Here is a 10,987-nt window from a genome sequence, read left to right as displayed (position 1 = left end):
ACCACTTGCCGCCCGCCATATAGCATAATGACGTCGGCAAAGTGGTTTCAATAACCTGACTGGGTGTCATATGACGTCCTCAGGATATTAAACCGCTGCGCGCCCCAGGGGGCGCGCACCGCGGCGAACGTTGTTGCGGTGTGTCACTCTGACACACCGCAACTCCGATCTAAGTAAAGAGTCTCTGACGGAGACTCTTTGCCACGTAATCAGCTGTGTCCAATCACGGCTGATCACATTGTAAATAGGAAGAGCCGGTGATCCTCACTCGCGTCTGACAGACGCGAGTAGAGGAGCGCCGATCGGCTGCTCTCCTGACAGGGGGGGTCTGTGCTGATTGTTTATCAGCACAGCCCCCCTCAGATCCCACCCAGGACCACCATTATGCCGCCCAGGACCACCAGGATGGCCATCCACACTAGACCACCAGGTATGCCCCCCCTAGACCCCCAGGGAAATACCAATCTGTGCCCAGGCAGCTGCCAATCAATGCCCACTCAAATGCCTACCACTGCCAGGGCCACCAGGGATGCCTATCAGTGCCGCGTATCAGTGCCCATCAGTGTCACGTATCAATGCCCATCTGTGCCCAGCAGTGCCGCCTATCAGTGCCACCCATAAGAACCCATCTTTGCAGCCTTTCAGTGCCCATCAGTGTCGCCTATCAGTGCCCACCAGTGCCACCAATGAGTGCCCATCAGTGCCGCCTATCAATGCCCATCAGTGCTGCATATCAGTGCCGCATATCAGTGCCCATCGTCAGTGCCCGCTCATTGGTGCCACCTCATCGGTGCCGCCTTATCAGTGCCCATCAGTGAAAGAGAAAACTTACTTATTTACAAAATTTTATAACAGAAACAAAAGCAAAACTTTTATTTTTTTCAAAATTTTTGGTCTTTTTCTATTTGTTTAGCAAAAAATAAAAACCGCAGAGGTGATCAAATACCACCAAAAAAAGCTCTATTTGTGGGAACAAAATGATAAAAATTAAGTTTGGGTACAGTGTTGTGTGACCGCGCAATTGTCATTCAAACTGCGACAGCGCTGAAAGCTGAAAATTGGTCTGGGCAGGAAGGTGTCTACAGTAAGTGCCCTGTATTGAAGTGGTTAATCAAGCCAGCCATACATGAATAGAAATTCAGCAGGGACTGTCCGAGATTCGATCTATGTATGAACAAACTGATTGACAACCAGCCTGTCTCATTGTTTTACATGTGATTACTGCTGCCAGCAGTAATCACTGTGTTCTGCCAGCTGGGAAGGCTCCCCGTGCCCCCCCCCCTGCTGGCAGAACACAATAGCACTGCAGGAGGGATCCCCCCCCCCCCCAGCCATCAACAGTCAGTCGAGTTAACCAAGTGAATTTCTTTCCTACCACCCCTGGTGGAAAGAAAGAAAATCCAATCTTCTATGGGCTGCTTAAGTGATTAAAAAGAGCTTTAAAACAAAACAATGACCTCTGTAGCTGCAGCCACTGAAGAAAAATCCATCCTCAATGTTCACAACAGACACTGACATCTCAGATCAACCCTCTAATGAATACAAACAGTGCGTCTAATCCAGTCCTTCTTAAGCAGACCATACACTAGTAGATTTTTGGATGAACCTTCATACAGTTCCATACCCTCCTTCTCTACAGTCTAAAAATGTCCCAGGGAGCCCCCCTAAAATATTACTAGAACTACAGATCACAGAACATTGGAATGATCAGTAAGCTGTAGAACATTTTAAATTGAAGAATGAAGAAAACTGCATAATTAGATATTTGATATATTCCAGCTTGAAAATTATTCTCTGCACACAGCTGATTTCCAAGAAGTAGAATCAATATACAACAATCATATAGCATGTAGGGAAACTGGAACCTAACAAATAACTAGTACTGTTCAAAGTCTGAGCCACCAGTGACCTATGACCCTAAAGTATTATGTATCCTATTTAAAGTGGGGTTCCACCCAAAAAAACAAAAATACCTGAAAAATTCTAAAAAGAAAAACAAAAAAAATTTGGATATTTTTTTTTTTTTACTTACCTCTAAATGCCTGTTGCTAGGTGGTCCCTCGTAGTCTGCCTCTTCCTTTTGCCTGGGCTGGTGACATCACTTCCCCCTCGGCACAGGAAGGGCTCGGCTCTGCTCCCTCCCTCCAGTCAATCATCTGGGACCCATTACAGGTCCCAGGTGATTGAGCGGCCAATCACAGCGCGCGGTGCCGCTCGCGCGTGCGCAGTGGGTGCCAGGCTGTGAAGCCACAGCCCGGCGCCCACAGTTGAAATGCCGGCGCCGACGAGCGGAGGGGGGGGGACAAGCGGGGCTTCGATCCCCCGCATCACTGGACCCAGGGACAGGTAAGTGTCCAATTAAAAGTCAGCAGCTGCAATATTTGTAGCTGCTGACTTTTAATTTTTTTTTTAATTAATGGACCCCCTGGGTGGAACTCCTCTTTAATGATTATGTAGTGTACATGTATCATTGGGCCAATCTGAGAAAATGCACAAGGAGATTTTCCAGCTTGTTGGTAAATCTTTCTCTTCTATGAAGAAGAGTGAAGGATCAGAGTTCCATGTGCACGCCACTATGTGTGGGCCACAAAATGTAACAAGTCTTGGCGATCCTGCAACTTATCACACCTGCCCTTCTAATGCAAATATTATTCTGTCCAATTCAAATCAATTATCCCTCCTATATATAATTTCAATAACAAAATGCTCATTAAGCATCTTCCAAATCTTTGTTGATTCCTCTGAAAAACTGCCCTGTGTATGGTCACCTACAGACTCCAGTTGTAAGGTTTAGTAGTAGTTGTGCCCCGCTCCTTTCCCACAAGCCCAAAATAGAGGCGTCAGTCTCTCATAGCTGGACTCCCCAATCCATTATTTTACAATATGAAGGATCAACCAGAGGTAATCATTGTGAAACCATCCAACTAATGGCATATATGGCCAAAGGTTTGACCTGACCATCACACCTACTCTGTAGGCAAAAGTATCGGAGAACCCTCCGAAATATTGAGTTCAAGTGTTTCCAGTGAAGGGTATGGTTCATACTACAGCATATATAATACAGTTGTGTACTTCCAACCCTCTGGTAAGAATCTGGAGGAGGCTCTTTTTTGCTCCACCATTACTGTGTCCGTGTATATAAAGTTAGCTTCATAAAGACCTGGTTTGACCATATTGGTGTGGAGGAACTCTGGCCTACACAGAGCCCTGACCTCAACCCCATTTAATACCACTGGGATGATTTGGAATGCCAATTGTGAGCCAGATCTCCTTCTCCAAAATAAATAGTTGACCATACAATGGCTCTTTTGGCCTAATGGGCAGAAACACTCCAAAATTTGGTGGAAAGCCTTTCCAAAAAGGGTGGAGAATGTTATAGCTGCAATGAGGGGCAATTGCATATTAATCCCTTCCCATCACAACCTCCCGGCTCGTTAAGAGCTTCTAAATGCAAGGAGGTGGAGGCGGGCATTCAGGTCATGTGATTTCTGTGATTGGCTCCCAATCACAACTAGGCATCAGGAGCTTTCTAGTACCTACTGGAAACTGTTCTGGGAGCGCTCTCAGCACACAAATGTTTTCAAAATATGCAGCCTCTGCATTAAAGCCCACCCGAAGAGAGGCCGCATATATACATATGGCCTGTGGGAAGAGGTTAATACCCAAGGGTTTGTAATAGGAAAAATATCATAGCACCAAAACTAAAAAAACAATAGTAAAATCAACAATTGAAAACATGTAAAAAAATAAGTCCAAAACATATAGTGACAATATCACCCGTGAAATTGCAATTGGATGATAAATTATTCTAAAAAGTCCATCCGTATATTATGGAGTCCTCGATAGTATAGAGAAAGATAGTGCCTGGTCCACCACCAAAGAATATAGGTTTGCCGCTTACCAGAGATCCATGATCCCCCATTACAGAGGATCAGGGAAAGCCTGTATTGAAAACTGTCCTCCGGGACATAGCAGATGCAGCCAAAACCTGGATTGATTGATGGTAAAGTGTGGTATTCAAAACACGCCCAACGAAGCTTATATATCTTCAGATCTCATCGTACAATCCCCAACTCGCAAGTGGATAAGTATGACCTGGACATCTCATGTTGCTGTATCTCTGCAGTTCTGAACGAAACGATTGCAATAATTGCAAATAATTGCAATTGCGAAATAATTGCAATCAGCTGCTCTGTACAGGACTCTCCAATCTCACCTGTGGGGGGGGGGGGGTCAGGTGATTGCAGAGGAAGGAGAAGAGATCTCTCCAATCACCCCACAGGTGAGATTGGAGAGTCCTGTACAGAACGTCTGATTGCAATTATCAGAGTGGGGGGGACACCTGGAGAGGACAGTGGGGGAAGGGGTCGTCATCCTCCATCCAGAGAACTGTCATCGATCCATTCAGGATTCCACCATTGCCCACCACGGCACAACGAATACAAGGGGAAGTGCTGTTCCAGGTGTCGAACATATAGCCATTGCCCTTGGAGTTCATCAAGTTGAACGTTTCGTTCAGAACTGCAGAGATACAGCAACATGAGATGTCCAGGTCATACTTATCCACTTGGGAGTTGGGGATTGTACGATGAGACCTGAAGATATATAAGCTCCGTTGGGCGTGTTTTGAATACCACACTTTACCATCAATCAATCCAGGTTTTGGCTGCATCTGCTATGTCCCGGAGGACAGTTTTCAATACAGGCTTTCCCTGATCCTCTGTAATGGGGGATCATGGATCTCTGGTAAGCGGCAAACCTATATTCTTTGGTGGTGGACCAGGCACTATCTTTCTCTATACTATCGAGGACTCCATAATATACGGATGGACTTTTTAGAATAATTTATCATCCAATTGCAATTTCATGGGTGATATTGTCACTATATGTTTTGGACTTATTTTTTTACATGTTTTCAAATGTTGATTTTACTATTGTTTTTTTAGTTTTGGTGCTATGATATTTTTCACAATTTGCTCACATCAGATGTGATATGTATATGGGCACATCGCTATATCAATAAGTGAATGTATGCGTACACAATCACTTTACATATCTAGCGTGATTCTATTTTTTATTTATTCTTATACACTGTGTTTATGTTGTGCAGGAGAATCGTTGCTTCACATTTTTTATAAGCTTTAACCCCTTGGGTTTGGGTATATATTTTTTACCAGAGCGCACTTTCTTTTTTCTTTTTTCTCTTTGTAATAGGAAGCCCAATATAAGTGTGATGGTCCATAAACGTATGGCCATATAGTGAAGCTGCATCACTTGGACAGCTGAGGGAACTATGACCGGGATAACTCATCACTGGAGTCACAGAGATATAAGAAGCTTATTGGTTTATTATGTGAGTAACCACATATAACTGAAAGATCATTTTATATAGAGATGGGCTTTCAACCTTGTGGATTATGGAAATATTATATTAAAACATACAATGTCATTAAAAAGTAGGAAAACATTTATTTACATTCCCATTATTTACAATTTGGGGTCGTTTTCCCTCATACTAGTTTTTTTCCCTCTTTTTTCTGTTAAATGAAAGTATTGAATTGGTGGTTGATAAAAAAGGTGGCTTTAAAAAATTCACCCCCTACAACTTTTTTGCTAAAATTCTTCATTTAAAATAACCAATACTGACTTAAACCATTTAAAACCACGTTCCCATTCACTGCGATGAGGCCAAAACAACTTTATTTGTTGTTTGTTATGCTGATCCCAAATCGAAGTTTGTGCTTCTTCTTGACAATAAATCCGCAGAGCTTGTTTTTGGGCCATCAGGTTCAGATCCACTGAATTTCATAGTTTTAAACTTTTGTCCTGATCACGCACACTTTCCATGTTTGACTTATAAAATCCAAGTGCTTATAAGCCCACAGCCTGTGCCACACCAATAAAAAATTCACTAGGAAGTTGCCCAATTTGTTATGGCAGACCTGTGCCACCTGGGCAATCAAGGATACCTCGATTAACCGGCAAGTCTTACGGTATGGCAATTAGTGCAAAGCACGTGAGGTGAGGAATGAAGAATTGGCTGCTTCGAACTAAGGTGCCCGGTTTGGAATCTTCATGCCACATGATGTCTTGGTCGGTGCGCAGGGGGTCACTGGGTAGAGGCGAGATTTCGGGGTCATCCAGCTGGGAAGGATAAGAGACAAAACTCCTGGCAATCAAAACAGGAGATAAAATGTTTTATTAATGACATTTTTACAAAAGTAAAAAGGTACATTTCTGTAAAGTAATTCTAGATATAAAAAAATGATGGAATTTATTGTGCCCAAGATACTAAACAATAATATTTAAAGGACTCTTTCAGACAAATGTGGTATTTAAGAGGCAGATGGAGTTTTGCAGGCTTAGAGTCCCCCATGGCTTCATCTCTATTACTACTCCTACTATATAAAAGAAAAAAAGACCAACAATGTGGGATTGCTTACATTTTACCTTTCATTTAACTACTTAAAAAAAAAAAAAAAACACACACACACACACAAACAGTCATTGATAGCCAATGGCACATTAAATCCCCCTTCACCTCATCTTAAAAAAAAAACAAAAAAAAAAACAATCCCACAATCATCGGTGAACAGCTCCTCCCCCTACAGAAAAAAATATCCCATCATCATTGGTGGTCAGTAGCAATTTAAGACCCCCCCCCTCACCTTTCATCTGCGGATCCTCCTTCCTACTGTGTTTACAAACATTCAGTGCTCCCTTTACTCTCCTTCCTCAATTGTGAATGGGCTGAATGTTTGTAAACATTATCAGTATTTACACTTGTGATGACTGATTGGTTCACAGCGATCACAAGGTACAGAGCCACTCTGATTGGCTCTGTACATTGTGACGGTGATCTGAGCTGTCCAACATTAGCTCAGAACACAGCCATTCATGGAAGCACTGGCCATTTGAAAAGCCATTTATATTCAGAAAATAGAGTCCACCTCCCCACCATTTGTTTTTTTACAATACGGTGGGGTATTGAGATGGTTAAAATGACCAGCAGTGGAATAGGAGACCCACTATACTTACCCGTCTCTTGAAACGCACTTTTGGGTGTGTGAATATCTGCTCCCTCCAGCACACACAGTGGTTCCTCTAGCCAGCTCATGTCACTCCCGGACATACAAGCCAATGGGAGGAACAATTATGCTACATACATGTTATAGACTAATTGGACAACTCTTTTTAAAAGTTTACCTGAGCTCTGTGTAAACTCCTACTACAGTGGTTACACAAGAGTTCCATTCCTCTCTTCCTGCATTGTATTGGAGTGGCCAGGAAGTGAATGTATAAAAGGGGAGGGCGGCAGTAAAAAGAACCTGTTGCTTTTCCCTGTGTGACTTTTTCTTAGTGTCCAACCTCAAAGGTCATGTCACCAGGGACCTCCATTGAAAATGTCACCTATGACGAAACGCGTCTGGGAAGGCACGCACTGATGTCACCGCGCTGTATGTGAGGAGGACGGGCTCCTGTGTTGCCAGCCGGCACTTGTTTTTAATGCATAGTTATATTTATTCATGTAAGTGCAATATATTTTCTCTTCTTTAATAAACCTGGTATATTGTATTACACTATGGTCAGTTTCTCTTTCCATTGAGCCTATCTGGAGTAGCAGCCGTTCCTGCAGTCAAGGCCGCGGCTGGGTTACAGCCGATCGCTTTATATTGCCTGCTATTTGGTAGGCAGGCAATTTATATGATGTCGGGCACTTTCCTTCTTAAAGGTACAAGAGCACACTGAACGCCCAGCAAAGCGCACGATGGCTGCAAAGGTGTCAGCGCACTACCTGACCTCCACCTATCCATCAGAATGCATGTGTTCCCACTGTGGAGTCTCTCATTAGTTAAAGATAGGACCACAGATACCAGGGTGCCTTGATGAGGCTCTGTGGCTTACGCATGTATTTGCAAATGTGTGCAGACTAAACCCCTGTTTTAACGCATACTGTTAGATAGGTTGATTTGGTTGTCAGTAGGCTGGCCGGTGAGTAATGCCGTGTACACACGAGCTGACTTTTCAGCATCAAAGGTCAGACGATCTTTCCGACAGATCTTTCGACAGAGTTACGACGGACTTTCGGACGACCGGACTTGCCCACACACGAACGGACTAAAGTCCATTTGAAAGTCCGTTCATTTGAACGAGATGACATATGAAGGGACTAGAATAAGGAAGTTGATAGCCAGTAGCCAATAGCTGCCCTTGCGTCGTTTTTTGTCCGTCGGACTAGCATACAGACGAACAGATTTTTCGATTGGACTCGAGTCCATCAGAAAAAGATTTGAAACATGTTCTAAATCTAAAGTCCGTCTGATTTTTCGACAGCAAAGGTCCGATGAAGCCCACACATGATCGAATTGTCTGGCGGATTCGTTCCGTCGGACCTTTGCTGTCGAAAAGTCCACTCGTGTGTAAACGGCATAAAGCTTGTTTTTTTTCGTTGGCTCTAACCTTGGGTTTGTTTTTATCATTTTATATTATGGTATATATAGGTGTAGTATCAGAGCATTTGCATGAGTGCCGATACTAATGCAAATGCTTTGTATCGGTATTTGCTGTGAAGTGGGAGAATCTGGATTCACATATGATAATCCAATTCTTAATTAGCACAATTCACCTTGAGAAGTGCACTTAATGATTCCCCACTACAGGAAATCATAAATTAAGGGTGGATTGCATCAATCAGGGTTCTATAAACGAAGGCCTATTATGGCATTCTCAAGCTGGCAACTGATGGATCAAAATTCCGCTAGTTCAGCAGAGACTGGACACATTTAAATATATCTATGGCTGTTCTCTTTCGAGAGGAGCCGACCTAGTGATCAATTCCTCTTGAACAGGACCACTGGAAAATTTGTATTCGATCAGCACATGCAGCCAGTAGGGTACAGTGTTGATCAGGATATTATGGCAGTGGAGTCCTGCTGTCAGGATATAATAGTGCTGTTTGGTTGGGGGAATCTGTTCTTTTTTTTTTTTAACAGCCTGCTAGGTGATGATCGAAATAGTACCACCGATGTATGGTTAGCTTTACCTATCTGACTCCTGGAGGGGAGGGTCAACACTTTGAGCCAATCAGGTCTCTAAGTCATTGTGCAGTACAGTGCTAGGACAAGGTCCTAAGGCAAAAATGGGTTGCTGGTCCTAATCCTTTGGCTTCCCCCTGCTGAAGCACCCAAAGCAGCCACCTCTTCTGCCGAATTGTTGGCCCTGCCCTGATTGTGAAAATTCCTTGGGAGGACAGCAGAATGATAACTCGGAGCACTGCTGCTCCTTCACTGTCCAATCAGACGCCTAGAGGCAAGGATGTGACCAAGCTATATTGTTTAACTGCAAAGCAGAAAACCAAGGTCGACAATTTACACCATTTGGCAGGGGCTGCGTATATCACAAGTTTGGTGGAAGCGAATTACAAATTATTTGGTAAATAAACAAATTCAATAAGTGTACAGTATCTCAACTGAGTATTTCACTGTTTAGCTGGAGATCTGCTTCATCTTTACTACAAATGTGATGCAGAGAAGCTAACCTCTTACTCTGGGCAACAATGACCATTTACTCTTCCAACCAAGAAGCCCATGAGAGAGAGTGAGAGGGGGAGCGAAAGCGCACAAGAGAGCAAGAGCGCACGAGAGAGAGAGAGCGAGAGTGTACGAGTAATCAGTGCATTTTTATAGCACTGATCGCTGTATAAATGTGAATGTTCCCAAAAGTGTCCAATGTGTCTGCCATAATGTCGCAGTCAGGATAAAAATCACTGATCGCCAACCATTACTAATAAAAAAAAAAAAAATTAATAAAAATGCCTTAAAACTATCCCCTATTTTGTAGACGCTATAACTTTTGCGCAAACCAATCAGTAAACACTTATTGCGATTTTTTGGTTTTTTTTTTTTTTTTTACCAAAAATATGTAGAAGAATACGTATCGGCCTAAACTGAGGAAAACATTTGTTTTTTTATATATTTTTTGGGGATATTTATTATAGCAAAAAGTAAAAAATATTGTTTTTTTTTCAAAATTGTCGCTCTATTTTTGTTTATAGCGCAAAAAATAAAAAGCGCAGAGGTGATCAAAGACCACCAAAAGAAAGCTCCATTTGTGGGAAAAAAAAAAGGACGTCAATTTTGTTTGGGAGCCACGTCGCACGCGTACTGATTACTGTATAAATGTGACTGGCAGTGAAGGGGTTAATCACTAGGGGGCTAGGAAGGGGTTAAGTGTGTCCTAGGGAGTGATTCTAACTGTTAGGGGGCGTGGCTTACTGTGACACGTCACTGATCGCTGCTTCCATCATGTGTTTCTTAGATCATAAAACAACATAAAAACTATAAACCAAGTGAGTGGGAGATATGAAGATGAAATGTTAGCTAAAAGCAAAAAATTGGCCCTGTCTTTGCAGGGCAAAAATGTCACTGAAGAGGAATTGGGAGAAAAATTCAACAAAATGTGGAATTCTCTGATCACTAAAGTCACTGCAGATACAGACACTTGCAAACCGCCAACAATTCAAAGCGATTTGCAGAATATTTGTCTTGAACGCTTTAATAATGAACCCAATATTACTGAAACAATCCATCAGTCTTATTACTGGACTGACTTACTACAAGAATTCTCTAAATACATTTTAACCCAACACACTTGGTATTGGTGTCATAAAAAGCTCTCAAATGATGAAAAAAAAGCAATAGAACATACAATACAGATTCTAAACAAGAGAATGGATGAATACATAGAAATAAAGCAGCAGGAAAAATGTGATTATCAGTATGTTTACTTCCATGAACTTCTGTATATGATAACATCTGAATTCTACAAGCTAGAAAAGTATAAATTCAAGAATAAATGTACTGTTTATGCATCACTGTTCTTGTGTCATAAAGCAGCCCACAGATTTCACAAGATTTCTGAAGCCTTTAGAAAAGCGAATGACCCCCTTGTCTACCTAGGAAATAGGAGAAATTAATTTTGGCAAAGT

This window comes from Aquarana catesbeiana, linkage group LG07, assembly GCF_042186555.1.
Source record: "Aquarana catesbeiana isolate 2022-GZ linkage group LG07, ASM4218655v1, whole genome shotgun sequence".
NCBI lineage: Eukaryota > Metazoa > Chordata > Amphibia > Anura > Ranidae > Aquarana > Aquarana catesbeiana.
This window is presented reverse-complemented; position numbering follows the sequence as displayed.